At 67.3% G+C, this 17467-nt stretch overlaps 10 non-coding genes across 10 annotated transcripts; 4 read left to right on the top strand and 6 right to left on the bottom strand.

Annotated features, from left to right (window-relative positions):
- Window positions 1–4624: 4624 nt before the first annotated feature.
- TRNAE-CUC (transfer RNA glutamic acid (anticodon CUC)) lies at window positions 4625–4696 on the bottom strand. Its single transcript has one exon. It is a non-coding gene; the product is annotated as a tRNA-Glu (tRNA).
- A 278-nt stretch (window positions 4697–4974) lies between these two features.
- TRNAG-UCC (transfer RNA glycine (anticodon UCC)) lies at window positions 4975–5046 on the bottom strand. The gene has a single exon. It is a non-coding gene; the product is annotated as a tRNA-Gly (tRNA).
- A 755-nt stretch (window positions 5047–5801) lies between these two features.
- On the bottom strand, window positions 5802–5873 carry TRNAD-GUC (transfer RNA aspartic acid (anticodon GUC)). The gene has a single exon. It is a non-coding gene; the product is annotated as a tRNA-Asp (tRNA).
- A 550-nt stretch (window positions 5874–6423) lies between these two features.
- On the top strand, window positions 6424–6506 carry TRNAL-CAG (transfer RNA leucine (anticodon CAG)). The gene has a single exon. It is a non-coding gene; the product is annotated as a tRNA-Leu (tRNA).
- Window positions 6507–7985: 1479 nt separating this feature from the next.
- TRNAG-GCC (transfer RNA glycine (anticodon GCC)) lies at window positions 7986–8056 on the top strand. Its single transcript has one exon. It is a non-coding gene; the product is annotated as a tRNA-Gly (tRNA).
- A 4767-nt stretch (window positions 8057–12823) lies between these two features.
- TRNAE-CUC (transfer RNA glutamic acid (anticodon CUC)) lies at window positions 12824–12895 on the bottom strand. The gene has a single exon. It is a non-coding gene; the product is annotated as a tRNA-Glu (tRNA).
- Window positions 12896–13173: 278 nt separating this feature from the next.
- Window positions 13174–13245, bottom strand: TRNAG-UCC (transfer RNA glycine (anticodon UCC)). Its single transcript has one exon. It is a non-coding gene; the product is annotated as a tRNA-Gly (tRNA).
- Window positions 13246–14000: 755 nt separating this feature from the next.
- Window positions 14001–14072, bottom strand: TRNAD-GUC (transfer RNA aspartic acid (anticodon GUC)). Its single transcript has one exon. It is a non-coding gene; the product is annotated as a tRNA-Asp (tRNA).
- Window positions 14073–14622: 550 nt separating this feature from the next.
- On the top strand, window positions 14623–14705 carry TRNAL-CAG (transfer RNA leucine (anticodon CAG)). Its single transcript has one exon. It is a non-coding gene; the product is annotated as a tRNA-Leu (tRNA).
- A 1479-nt stretch (window positions 14706–16184) lies between these two features.
- On the top strand, window positions 16185–16255 carry TRNAG-GCC (transfer RNA glycine (anticodon GCC)). The gene has a single exon. It is a non-coding gene; the product is annotated as a tRNA-Gly (tRNA).
- The last annotated feature ends 1212 nt before the right edge of the window (window positions 16256–17467 follow it).

Raw genomic sequence — 17467 nt, 5'->3', positions numbered from 1 at the left:
CCACGCAGACGCCCAGGACCCCTCCCCACCTCACCCACAAAAGGCCCTGCTGCCAAGCCTTCGTGGCCCCAGACCCTGCGGGCTCAGCCGCCCGTGCGTCCAGGCACCTTTCTTGTGTTGGCTCCCGTCCTCAACCGGACCCGTCCTCAACCGAGGGCTCGGGGATAGCACTGGCAGGAATACCCCACCGCTGGCAGCCGCCCGCACCACACTTTCATCTTCCACAACGTCCGTCTCCCAGTTCCCTGCCTCACTCTCCCCACACTCCGAGAGAAATCAATCACACTACGTTTGCACAGCCAGGAGCAAGGGAGCTGCCACATCTGGCAAGCATACCTCCCTTTGGCCTGGAGGGCCCCTGGACCATGTCTTGCAGAACGAGTTCCAAAGAAGTCCACCAGCTGCCGGCCCTGGCAGAAATAGGTTTCCAACAGCAATGCCCTCACCACCTCAAACACCACCCCTTCCCCCTGAAACCCTCTTGCGCGCCTCACCTCAGCATCAGCCCTACCCCAAGGGCACCCCCACCTCAGCATGCAGCCTCACCGTCCCCCTACTCCCCCACATGCACCCATCCCACCCCCAGCTCCCCGCCTCCCCCATCTCCACACACCCCCCCCACCACGCCCCGTTCCTCCCTGAGCCGTTCCAAATCCCACTCTTGTCAAGGAACCTGCCTTTGCATCTGTCCCACTGGCCTGCCTCCCCCCACCCCCCACTTCAAGCCACGGCCTGCTCCTTCTTCTGCTTCTTCGAACACAGGTAGAACGGATTCACATTCCTGGGTGAGTCTCAGGTGCCCGGCAAAGTGCTTCAGTCCCCTGTTCTTTGCCAGGTGGTCTCCCAGTGTAGGTGAAGGCGAGATCCAAATACGCTTCTCCTGCTCCAGAGGAAAGCTCTGTTGCTCATGTCCTGCAGGCACAGTCTTTCCTATCTCTTGATCCGCCTCCAACTTCGTCCCTCCCTGCCTTTCCCCTTGGGTAGCCCTATGTACGTTTTCGACGTCTCAAGGTCGCTTTCCCCTTTGCGCATAGATTCGTCTGTATTCGTCGTTAGAGTCCACAGAGCTTTCTCCCTATCCAAGCGACTCACTTCACTGAGCGGACCCTTCTGTGGGTCCGTCTGACCTCGAGGCCCATGGCGATGGCGGCTCCTTCTTGAGGGCTGCGTCATAATCCACGGTACAGATATCCCTCACGTTCTTGTGCCGGCCACGTGCCGACGGGCACTTGGGCGCTTCCCGCGGGTCTCGGCTCCGGGACAGAGGGCTGCGGTGACCCTGGGGGATGCCTGCATCTCTCCCCATTAGGGGTGTTTGTCGTCTTTTCCCGATGCGTGCCCAGGGGTGGCTTTCCTGGATCATAATGTAAGCTCTTCTCTTTCCTATTGCTGGACTGATTCTCGACTGACTGACTTCGACGGAGTAGCACTCGTTCTGGAAGTGTAGTTGATCTACACCCTGGTGTCCGTTTCCGCTGTACAGCGTTGGGGTTCAGTCCTGTCTGTGGGGGGGGGCTTATGTTTTCAGCTCGGTTTCCATTACGGGTGATGACAGGATATGGGACCTCATTCCCTGCGCTATCCCGCGTGTCCTTGTTCCTCCTCCCCTTCCTACGCAGTACTGGTCCGGTTGATCCGTTGAGCCCGGCTCCTCATTCATCCCTCCGTCCCTGACTGCGCCCTTGGGAAGCCCCAAGCGGCTTTCCTGTGTCTGAGAGTCTGTGGCTGGTTGGCCCAGGGATTAATTTGTACAACACTTTAGAGTCCACCCATCCGTGACCTTGTCTGTTTGACTTCCCTCACCAAGGGTAATATTCTGCAGCTCCAGCTGCCGTTGCTGCCAGAGAAACTTTCTGCCTCTTGTGGACGGCTCGGTGACATCCCATTCTCTCCCTTTCTCTGATACTGCATCTTGGTGGCTGAGCCTTTGGGGATGGGCACTAGCGTTTTCTCCACGTCTCGGCTATGGCAAACGGTGCTGCTGTGACCGTGGGGGTTGCGTGTGTCTTTCCGAATGAAGAGTTGCGTCTTTCGTGGATATGTACCCAGGGTGGGGTTGGCATAGCTCGCCTGTTTCCCGCTGACTTCGCTGCCTGCTGAGTTAGTTTTCTTTTGAAAGCTTACTCCGACGTCGTAGTCAGCGTTGTTGCGCAAGTACAGTGGATTCCCAAAACTGTGCTGGTTTCCGGTGGACCCCGGAGTGATCCTGTTTCGCGTGTGCAGATCTCGGATGTCATATATGTCTTCAGATTCTTTTCCCCTTGAGGTTACTCCAGGGCACTGACGCTTATTCCCTGTGTTGAACTGGATAACCTTGGCGCTTCTCCCTTTACACAGGGTCCTGCGTATCTGTGCGTTGCAGCTCCGCAGTCATCCCTCCACCGCTGCCTTTGCACTTGCGTTACCCTAAGGTGGGTTTCTGCGTGAGTCGGTTTCTCCCGGCAAATAGCTTCGTTTTGTATTATTTTCCATGCTCCACATGCCTCTGTCCAACGCGGTCGGACATTCTCCGCCGAGTGTAAGCTGCATCATTGCTTGTGACAAATGGCAATACTTGACGTTTTTCTTATGACTGAGTGATGGCTCCATGCTGCATCCATGCAACCCCTACTTGGGCCTGCCGTGTGTGGATGGGCGCTGGGGTTTGCTCCGTGTCCGCGCCATGGCAGACGGTGCTGCCGTGTCCGTGGCGGTGTCCGGACCCTCAGACCTCCCCGAGGTTTGCCCTCTGCGGGTGTGTACCCTGGAGGGATGACTGTGCTCGGTCACATGGGAGCTCTCCTTGGCACTCATGAAATCACAGCCACCCTACTCCCAACACCCCCCCCAATCCCACCCTGAGCCCCCAGCAGTGTCATCGCTCTCCCGCCATCTTCCTCACGCCACAGCCCCCTCACTGTCATGGCCTGCCCTCTGCCTTTCCCGCCAGACTCCAGGCTCGGCCCCACCTCCACGCCACCAGCCCCCTGGGGCTCGGGCTATCCCTCACACGTCTTGCGCTGGCCAGCCTTGCCCTGGCATTCACCACTGCGGGCCTCCTTCTGGCTCCGCAGTCCCAGCCCTACCCCCACGCCCACCCCTACCTACTGCAGATCCGTCCCAGCCTCTCACATGTGCCTGGCACGGCGTCGCCACCGCGTCCATGCTTCTGTAGAGGCCCTGCTCCAGTGGCCTGCCGATCTTTCGGCCAGGTCCCCGCGAGCCCCACGCCGCCCCTTCCCGCCGGCCATCCACACAGACGCCCCGACCAAGCACCCCGGGGCCTGCCTCCCAGCTCCCAGCTCGCTGCCGCCCCCATTGCTCGCGATCGTTCTGCCTGGGTTCCTGATCCACGTGGGGCGCCCACCAGCCATGGCCCCAAGCACCTTTGGCCCATACTCTCCCCTCGCACTCTGACGCCCACGGCCCCGGCAGGGGCCTCGAGGATACCTCCTTTGGCGATGGCAAGCACACGTCAGGCCACAGGGGCTCCTTGCCCACAGGGGACTCGCCTTTGTGCCATCGCACCCGAGTGTGCCGCCCTCGCCGCACCTTGGTGCCCTTCGTCTGCCGTCCACTTCCCCTCCGAAGGACACAGTCCTTGAACAGACGTGCAACCCTTTGGGATAGGCGAGCCCGAGACGGGGCCAACAGGAGACTGTGGTGGAGGATCGCCCTCGCGGAGAGTTCCTCGGGGAAGACGATGACAGGGTGGGCAGAGGGATGGAGCGGATGCTGGATAGACAGTTTGGAGAGAATGGGAAACTATTCGATGTCATCACTAGGGGAGGGGTGCGCGGAACAGGGCGCTCTGTGTGTGTGTGTGCACCCGGGTGCCCGCCTTTGGTTACGAGTCAGGGAGAGAGGCCTGTGTAAATCTTGCCTCAGTCCGGGAGGATTGAGAGCTGTGGTCAGGCAAGGGAAACAGCATGATGGTCGGGTTGTCCTCCCTGGCAGGCATCACTGCCTCTGAGTGACTGAACTGCTACCGATGCCTCCCGGGCGCCGCGGTCCGCCTCCCAGAGCCCACTCGAGACCAGAACCCTCTTGGAGTCGCCAGCGGCATACGGGAGTCACAGCCAGCCCGGGACCTGGCACGCACTGGCCAAGCCGCCCAGAGAGGTGGCTGGCGTGAGGGACACGGCAAGGCAGGCGGTCCGTGGCCACGGCCCCCACTGCCAGAGGCAGATCCCCCTCGCTCGCCTTTGGCTGTGGCCACCGCCCCTGCCGCTGCTGGCCCCCAGCTGGCGACCACCACAGCCCCCAGCCCTACCCCCAGCCCTCCCGCCGCCCGCCCTTTCCAAGCCCACCTCCTCACCGCCACCGACAGCAGGAGCACCGGCACGAGCCCAGGAGCATCACCGCCACCACCAGGGGCAGCAGCCGCAGGCCCTCAGGAGGGAGGGAGGCGGGGGGTGGATGGGAGGCCTCAGGCGCGTCGAGGTGGAAGCGGCGCGAGGTTGCCACTGCGGCCAAAACCTCTGCCCCGCGGGACGGCGGAGGTGGCCTGAATCGTGCTTGGGCTGGACGGGCAGGGTCCCGGGGGCCTCTGGCGCAGCGCTGAGCAAGCGTAGGCTAATAAAAGGGTGGCAGGGTGTCCGGCGAGGACATGGGCACGTGGCAGGCGGAGAGGAAGAAGAAAGGCTTCCCTGACCGGGAATCGAACCCGGGCCGCGGCGGTGAGAGCGCCGAATCCTAACCACTAGACCACCAGGGAGCGTCGGGGTTCAGCCCTCGCCTGCTCCTGGTGAACCCCGCGCCTCCATGCCACCCGCCCGTGCCACCTTGCTGCCTACACCCGGCCTTTGCAAGTCCAGCCGCCTGCCCCGGCGTGCCGTCTTGCTTTCAGCACCCTCAAAACACTGCGCGCGCCGCCGGCTTCTCGCACACACGCCAAAAGCCGCGGGCCAGCGGGCTGGCTCCCTGCTCCCACCTCTCTGTCCCCCGAACGCCCCTGCCCGGAGGGCGCTGGAACTCAGCAAAAGGTCGGCCCGCTGCGTTGGCCGGGAATCGAACCCGGGTCAACTGCTTGGAAGGCAGCTATGCTCACCACTATACCACCAACGCTCCACAGCCCGGGCGGCCGCCAGACGCCGGCCCCGGGCTCGCCCCAGCATGCTCTCGCCGCCGCCTCCGCATCCCTGCCCCGACGCCCCGTCAGCCGGAGGCTCTGCGCCGCCGCCGGCGCCCCCAACAGCCACGCGGCGCCCCAAGCGCGCCAGCGCTACGCAGTGGCCGGGATCCACCCGCCCGACCGCCCCAGGGCGGCGCCCCCGCGGCCTTGCGGCCCTCCGGCCCTTCGCTCCCCGCCGCGGCCAGCCAAAGCCTCCGCCCTCGCCCCCGGCGGGCAACGCGGGGCACGCAGCTTCCAGCACCCAGCTGGCCACAGCCCTACTCCACCGGGCGCTGGGCGAGGCCACTTCCCACGACGACAAGGGGACACGGGACCCACCTGCCTGCACGCGTCGGGGCGCCGTGCCGAGCCGCGCGGCGGGGCCGTCGCGAGCCTAGGAGCCCACTCAGGCAGCCACTGTGGGTCGGCGCGTGGGCGGCCGGCCGGCCGCCAGATCCGGCTGTGGTCGGGCAAGGCCGTGGGGTCGCCAAGGAGGCCCTCGCTCCGCCGTGGCGACCGTGCGCCCGCCGACGACAAAGGGCTCAGGCTGGAGCGCTGCACGCGCGGAGGGGGTCGCCGGGAGCTAGGCCGGGCACCGCCGTTGGCGGCCCTGGCGCCTCGCCCGAAGACGGCGGGAGGGGACGAAGGGCCCTTGGGGGCCTGGCGGCAGGACAGAGAGCGACCGCGGCCACCAAAAAGGGTGTGTTGCCTCCCCGTCGGGGAATCGAACCCCGGTCTCCCGCGTGACAGGCGGGGATACTCACCACTATACTAACGAGGACGGCGGCGACCGTCCTGCCGCCCGGCCGCTCTCGGGCTCTCGGCTGCCTGCCGACGCCTCCCCTTGCCCAGCACGGGCCCCCGGCCACCACGGGGTCCCGGCCCAACCGCGCACCAAACCAACCGCCTCGGTCACAGCGGCAGCCCGCCACCACGACGGGGACCCGGACCCCCGGGGCACTGGAGCCTCCCCAGCGCGCGCCGCCTCTTGCCTCCAACGCGGGCGTTCCGCCGGGAGAAGGGGGCGCGAGAAGGCAAGCGGGGCTGCGAGGACACGGTGGGCGCGCGCCGGCCGGCGTCGGGCCGGGAGAGGCGCGGGTGGGGAGGGGCCGGCCCGCCGAGGGCCCGGCTGGGTCCGCGGCGCGAGCGGCGGCGGAGCCCGGCGCCTCGGCCGGCCGCCGCGCGCCGGCTCCGTCGACCCCCACTCCGGACGGCCGCCTGCCTGCCTGCCTGCCTGGCGTGGCGCCCCGCGCGGCCCGCCGAGGGCGCCGGTGCTCGCGCCGCGTCGGGTCCCAGCCAGGCCAGCGGCCACGCGCCCAGCCAGGCCCGCCGTCAGGATGGCCGAGCGGTCTAAGGCGCTGCGTTCAGGTCGCAGTCTCCCCTGGAGGCGTGGGTTCGAATCCCACTCCTGACAAGCCAGCCTTTTGGCCCGCCGGACAAACGCACCCGTCCTCCCCGCGCCACTGCCTTTCTCCACGCACGCCCTCCCGCCGCCACCGGCACCCCCACACCAGGAACCTTCAGTCCTTCTCAGCGCATCTTTGCTCGCCAGCTGGCTGCAGCTGCAGCTGCTGCTTTTCCTGCCTCCCTGCCTCCCCCTTGCCCACCCTCGCCCACACTCGCCCACCCTTCCACTTCCGCTCCCACGGCCCCGCCGCGCCCCGCCCACGGCCGCGCCGAACCACGCAGCCCCGCGGCGGGTGGCAAGCCCTCCTCCCTTCGCCGGCGCTCCGACTTCTGCACGGGGAACGGCCTACTCGCCCTCGCAGCCTTGCTTCCACGGCCGCCCCCGCCAGCTCTCCCGCCAGGCCGGCACCCCGTCCTCCGCGCCCGCCCCGCCGGCCCGCCTGCGCTCCCCAGCCACAGCGAGGCGGCCGAGCCCCCGCCTTGCCCGCCGGCGGGGTGCCGCGTGCCCTCGACCCTTCTCCGCCTTGCGTTCTTGGCCGGGCCGCACCTGCCTGCCTGCCGCCCGCCCGGGACGCGTGCCATCCAGCCTTCCTGCTGGCCAGCGCACACCGGCCTTCCTGGCACGAGTCCGTCCCGGGAAGGGTGCTCCGCTGGGGAGGGAGCGGAAGCCCTGCCTGCCCGTCCAGCCCACCCACCGGCGCCCTGCCCGCGCCCCTGTCCTCGGCGCCACCGGGCACGTTCCCGTGGGAAGCCGCTGCCCCGGCCGGAGCCAAGCCCGCCCTGGCGCGCTCCCTGCCTCTCAGCCGGCAGTCCCCGAGCCAGGAGCCGCTCTGCCAAAGGGCCCCTGCTCACCACCACCAGCCCGTCAGAGCCGGACCCCGGAAGCGCGGTCGGCCAGAGCGCAGGAGCCAGGCTCACACGCCTTTGGGTCCTTGGGCCTGAGCGCCGTTCTGGGGTGGGGGTGGGGGTGGGGCCGGTGGCGGAGGCGCTCGGAGGCGTCGCCCTCCCGCGCTCGCGCTTCCCGCACAGCCCGAGCCCGGCGTCCCGGCCCGCGCCCGCTATCGCACGCCCCACCCCGGCCCGGCCGGAAAGCCAGCCCGCCAGGGGGACTTCGGGTCGGGACCCGGCGGTCGCTGAGAGGAAGGTCGGCGCGCGGCCGCAGCGAACACGCAGCGCCTGCACCTGACAGGGATCCCGGCGCCGGCTCCCGGCCCCCGCGCGCGACACCGACAGGGTCGCGGCGGCCGTGGTCGGCGCAGAAGGCGCGGGAGGGGCCGCGTGGGCCCGCGTCCCGCCGCTCCGGGCTCCCTCCGAGAGCGCCGCGCCCCGGGGTCCTGCACGTGCCCGGATCCTGGCTTTCAGGTCGCCCGCCCGTCGTCTCCTGCTCCAACGGAGCAGAGAGATGCCCACGGGCGAGCAGTGAGCAGCAGCGGGCGGGTGGCGGCCAGCGCCTCAGGGGCAGCGACGGGCGGCGCTGGCCACCGGTGCATGGGTGGTTCAGTGGTAGAATTCTCGCCTGCCACGCGGGAGGCCCGGGTTCGATTCCCGGCCCATGCAGCCACAGCGTCCCCTTTTGGTCCCACGGTGCGGCCCCAGAGCCGAACTAGGTCTGCGCGCTGAAACGCGCTCGAGGCAGCGCTCCTGCAAACGCTGGCTTGTTACCTGCCGCCCGCTGCCTCTCCCACGCAGACGCCCAGGACCCCTCCCCACCTCACCCACAAAAGGCCCTGCTGCCAAGCCTTCGTGGCCCCAGACCCTGCGGGCTCAGCCGCCCGTGCGTCCAGGCACCTTTCTTGTGTTGGCTCCCGTCCTCAACCGGACCCGTCCTCAACCGAGGGCTCGGGGATAGCACTGGCAGGAATACCCCACCGCTGGCAGCCGCCCGCACCACACTTTCATCTTCCACAACGTCCGTCTCCCAGTTCCCTGCCTCACTCTCCCCACACTCCGAGAGAAATCAATCACACTACGTTTGCACAGCCAGGAGCAAGGGAGCTGCCACATCTGGCAAGCATACCTCCCTTTGGCCTGGAGGGCCCCTGGACCATGTCTTGCAGAACGAGTTCCAAAGAAGTCCACCAGCTGCCGGCCCTGGCAGAAATAGGTTTCCAACAGCAATGCCCTCACCACCTCAAACACCACCCCTTCCCCCTGAAACCCTCTTGCGCGCCTCACCTCAGCATCAGCCCTACCCCAAGGGCACCCCCACCTCAGCATGCAGCCTCACCGTCCCCCTACTCCCCCACATGCACCCATCCCACCCCCAGCTCCCCGCCTCCCCCATCTCCACACACCCCCCCCACCACGCCCCGTTCCTCCCTGAGCCGTTCCAAATCCCACTCTTGTCAAGGAACCTGCCTTTGCATCTGTCCCACTGGCCTGCCTCCCCCCACCCCCCACTTCAAGCCACGGCCTGCTCCTTCTTCTGCTTCTTCGAACACAGGTAGAACGGATTCACATTCCTGGGTGAGTCTCAGGTGCCCGGCAAAGTGCTTCAGTCCCCTGTTCTTTGCCAGGTGGTCTCCCAGTGTAGGTGAAGGCGAGATCCAAATACGCTTCTCCTGCTCCAGAGGAAAGCTCTGTTGCTCATGTCCTGCAGGCACAGTCTTTCCTATCTCTTGATCCGCCTCCAACTTCGTCCCTCCCTGCCTTTCCCCTTGGGTAGCCCTATGTACGTTTTCGACGTCTCAAGGTCGCTTTCCCCTTTGCGCATAGATTCGTCTGTATTCGTCGTTAGAGTCCACAGAGCTTTCTCCCTATCCAAGCGACTCACTTCACTGAGCGGACCCTTCTGTGGGTCCGTCTGACCTCGAGGCCCATGGCGATGGCGGCTCCTTCTTGAGGGCTGCGTCATAATCCACGGTACAGATATCCCTCACGTTCTTGTGCCGGCCACGTGCCGACGGGCACTTGGGCGCTTCCCGCGGGTCTCGGCTCCGGCACAGAGGGCTGCGGTGACCCTGGGGGATGCCTGCATCTCTCCCCATTAGGGGTGTTTGTCGTCTTTTCCCGATGCGTGCCCAGGGGTGGCTTTCCTGGATCATAATGTAAGCTCTTCTCTTTCCTATTGCTGGACTGATCCTCGACTGACTGACTTCGACGGAGTAGCACTCGTTCTGGAAGTGTAGTTGATCTACACCCTGGTGTCCGTTTCCGCTGTACAGCGTTGGGGTTCAGTCCTGTCTGTGGGGGGGGGCTTATGTTTTCAGCTCGGTTTCCATTACGGGTGATGACAGGATATGGGACCTCATTCCCTGCGCTATCCCGCGTGTCCTTGTTCCTCCTCCCCTTCCTACGCAGTACTGGTCCGGTTGATCCGTTGAGCCCGGCTCCTCATTCATCCCTCCGTCCCTGACTGCGCCCTTGGGAAGCCCCAAGCGGCTTTCCTGTGTCTGAGAGTCTGTGGCTGGTTGGCCCAGGGATTAATTTGTACAACACTTTAGAGTCCACCCATCCGTGACCTTGTCTGTTTGACTTCCCTCACCAAGGGTAATATTCTGCAGCTCCAGCCGCCGTTGCTGCCAGTGAAACTTTCTGCCTCTTGTGGACGGCTCGGTGACATCCCATTCTCTCCCTTTCTCTGATACTGCATCTTGGTGGCTGAGCCTTTGGGGATGGGCACTAGCGTTTTCTCCACGTCTCGGCTATGGCAAACGGTGCTGCTGTGACCGTGGGGGTTGCGTGTGTCTTTCCGAATGAAGAGTTGCGTCTTTCGTGGATATGTACCCAGGGTGGGGTTGGCATAGCTCGCCTGTTTCCCGCTGACTTCGCTGCCTGCTGAGTTAGTTTTCTTTTGAAAGCTTACTCCGATGTCGTAGTCAGCGTTGTTGCGCAAGTACAGTGGATTCCCAAAACTGTGCTGGTTTCCGGTGGACCCCGGAGTGATCCTGTTTCGCGTGTGCGGATCTCGGATGTCATATATGTCTTCAGATTCTTTTCCCCTTGAGGTTACTCCAGGGCACTGACGCTTATTCCCTGTGTTGAACTGGATAACCTTGGCGCTTCTCCCTTTACACAGGGTCCTGCGTATCTGTGCGTTGCAGCTCCGCAGTCATCCCTCCACCGCTGCCTTTGCACTTGCGTTACCCTAAGGTGGGTTTCTGCGTGAGTCGGTTTCTCCCGGCAAATAGCTTCGTTTTGTATTATTTTCCATGCTCCACATGCCTCTGTCCAACGCGGTCGGACATTCTCCGCCGAGTGTAAGCTGCATCATTGCTTGTGACAAATGGCAATACTTGACGTTTTTCTTATGACTGAGTGATGGCTCCATGCTGCATCCATGCAACCCCTACTTGGGCCTGCCATGTGTGGATGGGCGCTGGGGTTTGCTCCGTGTCCGCGCCATGGCAGACGGTGCTGCCGTGTCCGTGGCGGTGTCCGGACCCTCAGACCTCCCCGAGGTTTGCCCTCTGCGGGTGTGTACCCTGGAGGGATGACTGTGCTCGGTCACATGGGAGCTCTCCTTGGCACTCATGAAATCACAGCCACCCTACTCCCAACACCCCCCCCCAATCCCACCCTGAGCCCCCAGCAGTGTCATCGCTCTCCCGCCATCTTCCTCACGCCACAGCCCCCTCACTGTCATGGCCTGCCCTCTGCCTTTCCCGCCAGACTCCAGGCTCGGCCCCACCTCCACACCACCAGCCCCCTGGGGCTCGGGCTATCCCTCACACGTCTTGCGCTGGCCAGCCTTGCCCTGGCATTCACCACTGCGGGCCTCCTTCTGGCTCCGCAGTCCCAGCCCTACCCCCACGCCCACCCCTACCTACTGCAGATCCGTCCCAGCCTCTCACGTGTGCCTGGCACGGCGTCGCCACCGCGTCCATGCTTCTGTAGAGGCCCTGCTCCAGTGGCCTGCCGATCTTTCGGCCAGGTCCCCGCGAGCCCCACGCCGCCCCTTCCCGCCGGCCATCCACACAGACGCCCCGACCAAGCACCCCGGGGCCTGCCTCCCAGCTCCCAGCTCGCTGCCGCCCCCATTGCTCGCGATCGTTCTGCCTGGGTTCCTGATCCACGTGGGGCGCCCACCAGCCATGGCCCCAAGCACCTTTGGCCCATACTCTCCCCTCGCACTCTGACGCCCACGGCCCCGGCAGGGGCCTCGAGGATACCTCCTTTGGCGATGGCAAGCACACGTCAGGCCACAGGGGCTCCTTGCCCACAGGGGACTCGCCTTTGTGCCATCGCACCCGAGTGTGCCGCCCTCGCCGCACCTTGGTGCCCTTCGTCTGCCGTCCACTTCCCCTCCGAAGGACACAGTCCTTGAACAGACGTGCAACCCTTTGGGATAGGCGAGCCCGAGACGGGGCCAACAGGAGACTGTGGTGGAGGATCGCCCTCGCGGAGAGTTCCTCGGGGAAGACGATGACAGGGTGGGCAGAGGGATGGAGCGGATGCTGGATAGACAGTTTGGAGAGAATGGGAAACTATTCGATGTCATCACTAGGGGAGGGGTGCGCGGAACAGGGCGCTCTGTGTGTGTGTGTGTGTGTGTGTGTGTGTGTGCACCCGGGTGCCCGCCTTTGGTTACGAGTCAGGGAGGGAGGCCTGTGTAAATCTTGCCTCAGTCCGGGAGGATTGAGAGCTGTGGTCAGGCAAGGGAAACAGCATGATGGTCGGGTTGTCCTCCCTGGCAGGCATCACTGCCTCTGAGTGACTGAACTGCTACCGATGCCTCCCGGGCGCCGCGGTCCGCCTCCCAGAGCCCACTCGAGACCAGAACCCTCTTGGAGTCGCCAGCGGCATACGGGAGTCACAGCCAGCCCGGGACCTGGCACGCACTGGCCAAGCCGCCCAGAGAGGTGGCTGGCGTGAGGGACACGGCAAGGCAGGCGGTCCGTGGCCACGGCCCCCACTCCCAGAGGCAGATCCCCCTCGCTCGCCTTTGGCTGTGGCCACCGCCCCTGCCGCTGCTGGCCCCCAGCTGGCGACCACCACAGCCCCCAGCCCTACCCCCAGCCCTCCCGCCGCCCGCCCTTTCCAAGCCCACCTCCTCACCGCCACCGACAGCAGGAGCACCGGCACGAGCCCAGGAGCATCACCGCCACCACCAGGGGCAGCAGCCGCAGGCCCTCAGGAGGGAGGGAGGCGGGGGGTGGATGGGAGGCCTCAGGCGCGTCGAGGTGGAAGCGGCGCGAGGTTGCCACGGCGGCCAAAACCTCTGCCCCGCGGGACGGCGGAGGTGGCCTGAATCGTGCTTGGGCTGGACGGGCAGGGTCCCGGGGGCCTCTGGCGCAGCGCTGAGCAAGCGTAGGCTAATAAAAGGGTGGCAGGGTGTCCGGCGAGGACATGGGCACGTGGCAGGCGGAGAGGAAGAAGAAAGGCTTCCCTGACCGGGAATCGAACCCGGGCCGCGGCGGTGAGAGCGCCGAATCCTAACCACTAGACCACCAGGGAGCGTCGGGGTTCAGCCCTCGCCTGCTCCTGGTGAACCCCGCGCCTCCATGCCACCCGCCCGTGCCACCTTGCTGCCTACACCCGGCCTTTGCAAGTCCAGCCGCCTGCCCCGGCGTGCCGTCTTGCTTTCAGCACCCTCAAAACACTGCGCGCGCCGCCGGCTTCTCGCACACACGCCAAAAGCCGCGGGCCAGCGGGCTGGCTCCCTGCTCCCACCTCTCTGTCCCCCGAACGCCCCTGCCCGGAGGGCGCTGGAACTCAGCAAAAGGTCGGCCCGCTGCGTTGGCCGGGAATCGAACCCGGGTCAACTGCTTGGAAGGCAGCTATGCTCACCACTATACCACCAACGCTCCACAGCCCGGGCGGCCGCCAGACGCCGGCCCCGGGCTCGCCCCAGCATGCTCTCGCCGCCGCCTCCGCATCCCTGCCCCGACGCCCCGTCAGCCGGAGGCTCTGCGCCGCCGCCGGCGCCCCCAACAGCCACGCGGCGCCCCAAGCGCGCCAGCGCTACGCAGTGGCCGGGATCCACCCGCCCGACCGCCCCAGGGCGGCGCCCCCGCGGCCTTGCGGCCCTCCGGCCCTTCGCTCCCCGCCGCGGCCAGCCAAAGCCTCCGCCCTCGCCCCCGGCGGGCAACGCGGGGCACGCAGCTTCCAGCACCCAGCTGGCCACAGCCCTACTCCACCGGGCGCTGGGCGAGGCCACTTCCCACGACGACAAGGGGACACGGGACCCACCTGCCTGCACGCGTCGGGGCGCCGTGCCGAGCCGCGCGGCGGGGCCGTCGCGAGCCTAGGAGCCCACTCAGGCAGCCACTGTGGGTCGGCGCGTGGGCGGCCGGCCGGCCGCCAGATCCGGCTGTGGTCGGGCAAGGCCGTGGGGTCGCCAAGGAGGCCCTCGCTCCGCCGTGGCGACCGTGCGCCCGCCGACGACAAAGGGCTCAGGCTGGAGCGCTGCACGCGCGGAGGGGGTCGCCGGGAGCTAGGCCGGGCACCGCCGTTGGCGGCCCTGGCGCCTCGCCCGAAGACGGCGGGAGGGGACGAAGGGCCCTTGGGGGCCTGGCGGCAGGACAGAGAGCGACCGCGGCCACCAAAAAGGGTGTGTTGCCTCCCCGTCGGGGAATCGAACCCCGGTCTCCCGCGTGACAGGCGGGGATACTCACCACTATACTAACGAGGACGGCGGCGACCGTCCTGCCGCCCGGCCGCTCTCGGGCTCTCGGGCTGCCTGCCGACGCCTCCCCTTGCCCAGCACGGGCCCCCGGCCACCACGGGTCCCGGCCCAACCGCGCACCAAACCAACCGCCTCGGTCACAGCGGCAGCCCGCCACCACGACGGGGACCCGGACCCCCGGGGCACTGGAGCCTCCCCAGCGCGCGCCGCCTCTTGCCTCCAACGCGGGCGTTCCGCCGGGAGAAGGGGGCGCGAGAAGGCAAGCGGGGCTGCGAGGACACGGTGGGCGCGCGCCGGCCGGCGTCGGGCCGGGAGAGGCGCGGGTGGGGAGGGGCCGGCCCGCCGAGGGCCCGGCTGGGTCCGCGGCGCGAGCGGCGGCGGAGCCCGGCGCCTCGGCCGGCCGCCGCGCGCCGGCTCCGTCGACCCCCACTCCGGACGGCCGCCTGCCTGCCTGCCTGCCTGGCGTGGCGCCCCGCGCGGCCCGCCGAGGGCGCCGGTGCTCGCGCCGCGTCGGGTCCCAGCCAGGCCAGCGGCCACGCGCCCAGCCAGGCCCGCCGTCAGGATGGCCGAGCGGTCTAAGGCGCTGCGTTCAGGTCGCAGTCTCCCCTGGAGGCGTGGGTTCGAATCCCACTCCTGACAAGCCAGCCTTTTGGCCCGCCGGACAAACGCACCCGTCCCCCCCGCGCCACTGCCTTTCTCCACACACGCCCTCCCGCCGCCACCGGCACCCCCACACCAGGAACCTTCAGTCCTTCTCAGCGCATCTTTGCTCGCCAGCTGGCTGCAGCTGCAGCTGCTGCTTTTCCTGCCTCCCTGCCTCCCCCTTGCCCACCCTCGCCCACACTCGCCCACCCTTCCACTTCCGCTCCCACGGCCCCGCCGCGCCCCGCCCACGGCCGCGCCGAACCACGCAGCCCCGCGGCGGGTGGCAAGCCCTCCTCCCTTCGCCGGCGCTCCGACTTCTGCACGGGGAACGGCCTACTCGCCCTCGCAGCCTTGCTTCCACGGCCGCCCCCGCCAGCTCTCCCGCCAGGCCGGCACCCCGTCCTCCGCGCCCGCCCCGCCGGCCCGCCTGCGCTCCCCAGCCACAGCGAGGCGGCCGAGCCCCCGCCTTGCCCGCCGGCGGGGTGCCGCGTGCCCTCGACCCTTCTCCGCCTTGCGTTCTTGGCCGGGCCGCACCTGCCTGCCTGCCGCCCGCCCGGGACGCGTGCCATCCAGCCTTCCTGCTGGCCAGCGCACACCGGCCTTCCTGGCACGAGTCCGTCCCGGGAAGGGTGCTCCGCTGGGGAGGGAGCGGAAGCCCTGCCTGCCCGTCCAGCCCACCCACCGGCGCCCTGCCCGCGCCCCTGTCCTCGGCGCCACCGGGCACGTTCCCGTGGGAAGCCGCTGCCCCGGCCGGAGCCAAGCCCGCCCTGGCGCGCTCCCTGCCTCTCAGCCGGCAGTCCCCGAGCCAGGAGCCGCTCTGCCAAAGGGCCCCTGCTCACCACCACCAGCCCGTCAGAGCCGGACCCCGGGAGCGCGGTCGGCCAGAGCGCAGGAGCCAGGCTCACACGCCTTTGGGTCCTTGGGCCTGAGCGCCGTTCTGGGGTGGGGGTGGGGGTGGGGCCGGTGGCGGAGGCGCTCGGAGGCGTCGCCCTCCCGCGCTCGCGCTTCCCGCACAGCCCGAGCCCGGCGTCCCGGCCCGCGCCCGCTATCGCACGCCCCACCCCGGCCCGGCCGGAAAGCCAGCCCGCCAGGGGGACTTCGGGTCGGGACCCGGCGGTCGCTGAGAGGAAGGTCGGCGGGCGGCCGCAGCGAACACGCAGCGCCTGCACCTGACAGGGATCCCGGCGCCGGCTCCCGGCCCCCGCGCGCGACACCGACAGGGTCGCGGCGGCCGTGGTCGGCGCAGAAGGCGCGGGAGGGGCCGCGTGGGCCCGCGTCCCGCCGCTCCGGGCTCCCTCCGAGAGCGCCGCGCTCCGGGGTCCTGCACGTGCCCGGATCCTGGCTTTCAGGTCGCCCGCCCGTCGTCTCCTGCTCCAACGGAGCAGAGAGATGCCCACGGGCGAGCAGTGAGCAGCAGCGGGCGGGTGGCGGCCAGCGCCTCAGGGGCAGCGACGGGCGGCGCTGGCCACCGGTGCATGGGTGGTTCAGTGGTAGAATTCTCGCCTGCCACGCGGGAGGCCCGGGTTCGATTCCCGGCCCATGCAGCCACAGCGTCCCCTTTTGGTCCCACGGTGCGGCCCCAGAGCCGAACTAGGTCTGCGCGCTGAAACGCGCTCGAGGCAGCGCTCCTGCAAACGCTGGCTTGTTACCTGCCGCCCGCTGCCTCTCCCACGCAGACGCCCAGGACCCCTCCCCACCTCACCCACAAAAGGCCCTGCTGCCAAGCCTTCGTGGCCCCAGACCCTGCGGGCTCAGCCGCCCGTGCGTCCAGGCACCTTTCTTGTGTTGGCTCCCGTCCTCAACCGGACCCGTCCTCAACCGAGGGCTCGGGGATAGCACTGGCAGGAATACCCCACCGCTGGCAGCCGCCCGCACCACACTTTCATCTTCCACAACGTCCGTCTCCCAGTTCCCTGCCTCACTCTCCCCACACTCCGAGAGAAATCAATCACACTACGTTTGCACAGCCAGGAGCAAGGGAGCTGCCACATCTGGCAAGCATACCTCCCTTTGGCCTGGAGGGCCCCTGGACCATGTCTTGCAGAACGAGTTCCAAAGAAGTCCACCAGCTGCCGGCCCTGGCAGAAATAGGTTTCCAACAGCAATGCCCTCACCACCTCAAACACCACCCCTTCCCCCTGAAACCCTCTTGCGCGCCTCACCTCAGCATCAGCCCTGCCCCAAGAGCACCCCACCTCAGCCTGCAGCCTCACCGTCCCCCTACGCCCCCACATGCACCCATCCCACCCCCCAGCTCCGCGCCTCCCCCATCTCCACACACCCCCCCCACCACGCCCCGTTCCTCCCTGAGCCGTTCCAAATCCCACTCTTGTCAAGGAACCTGCCTTTGCATCTGTCCCACTGGCCTGCCTCCCCCCACCCCCCACTTCAAGCCACGGCCTGCTCCTTCTTCTGCTTCTTCGAACACAGGTAGAACGGATTCACATTCCTGGGTGAGTCTCAGGTGCCCGGCAAAGTGCTTCAGTCCCCTGTTCTTTGCCAGGTGGTCTCCCAGTGTAGGTGAAGGCGAGATCCAAATACGCTTCTCCTGCTCCAGAGGAAAGCTCTGTTGCTCATGTCCTGCAGGCACAGTCTTTCCTATCTCTTGATCCGCCTCCAACTTCGTCCCTCCCTGCCTTTCCCCTTGGGTAGCCCTATGTACGTTTTCGACGTCTCAAGGTCGCTTTCCCCTTTGCGCATAGATTCGTCTGTATTCGTCGTTAGAGTCCACAGAGCTTTCTCCCTATCCAAGCGAC

This window comes from Capricornis sumatraensis, chromosome 2 (assembly GCF_032405125.1).
Source record: "Capricornis sumatraensis isolate serow.1 chromosome 2, serow.2, whole genome shotgun sequence".
Taxonomy (NCBI): Eukaryota; Metazoa; Chordata; class Mammalia; order Artiodactyla; family Bovidae; genus Capricornis; species Capricornis sumatraensis.
The sequence above is the reverse complement of the archived record's forward strand: the minus strand, read 5'-3'. Positions and strand labels throughout refer to the sequence as shown.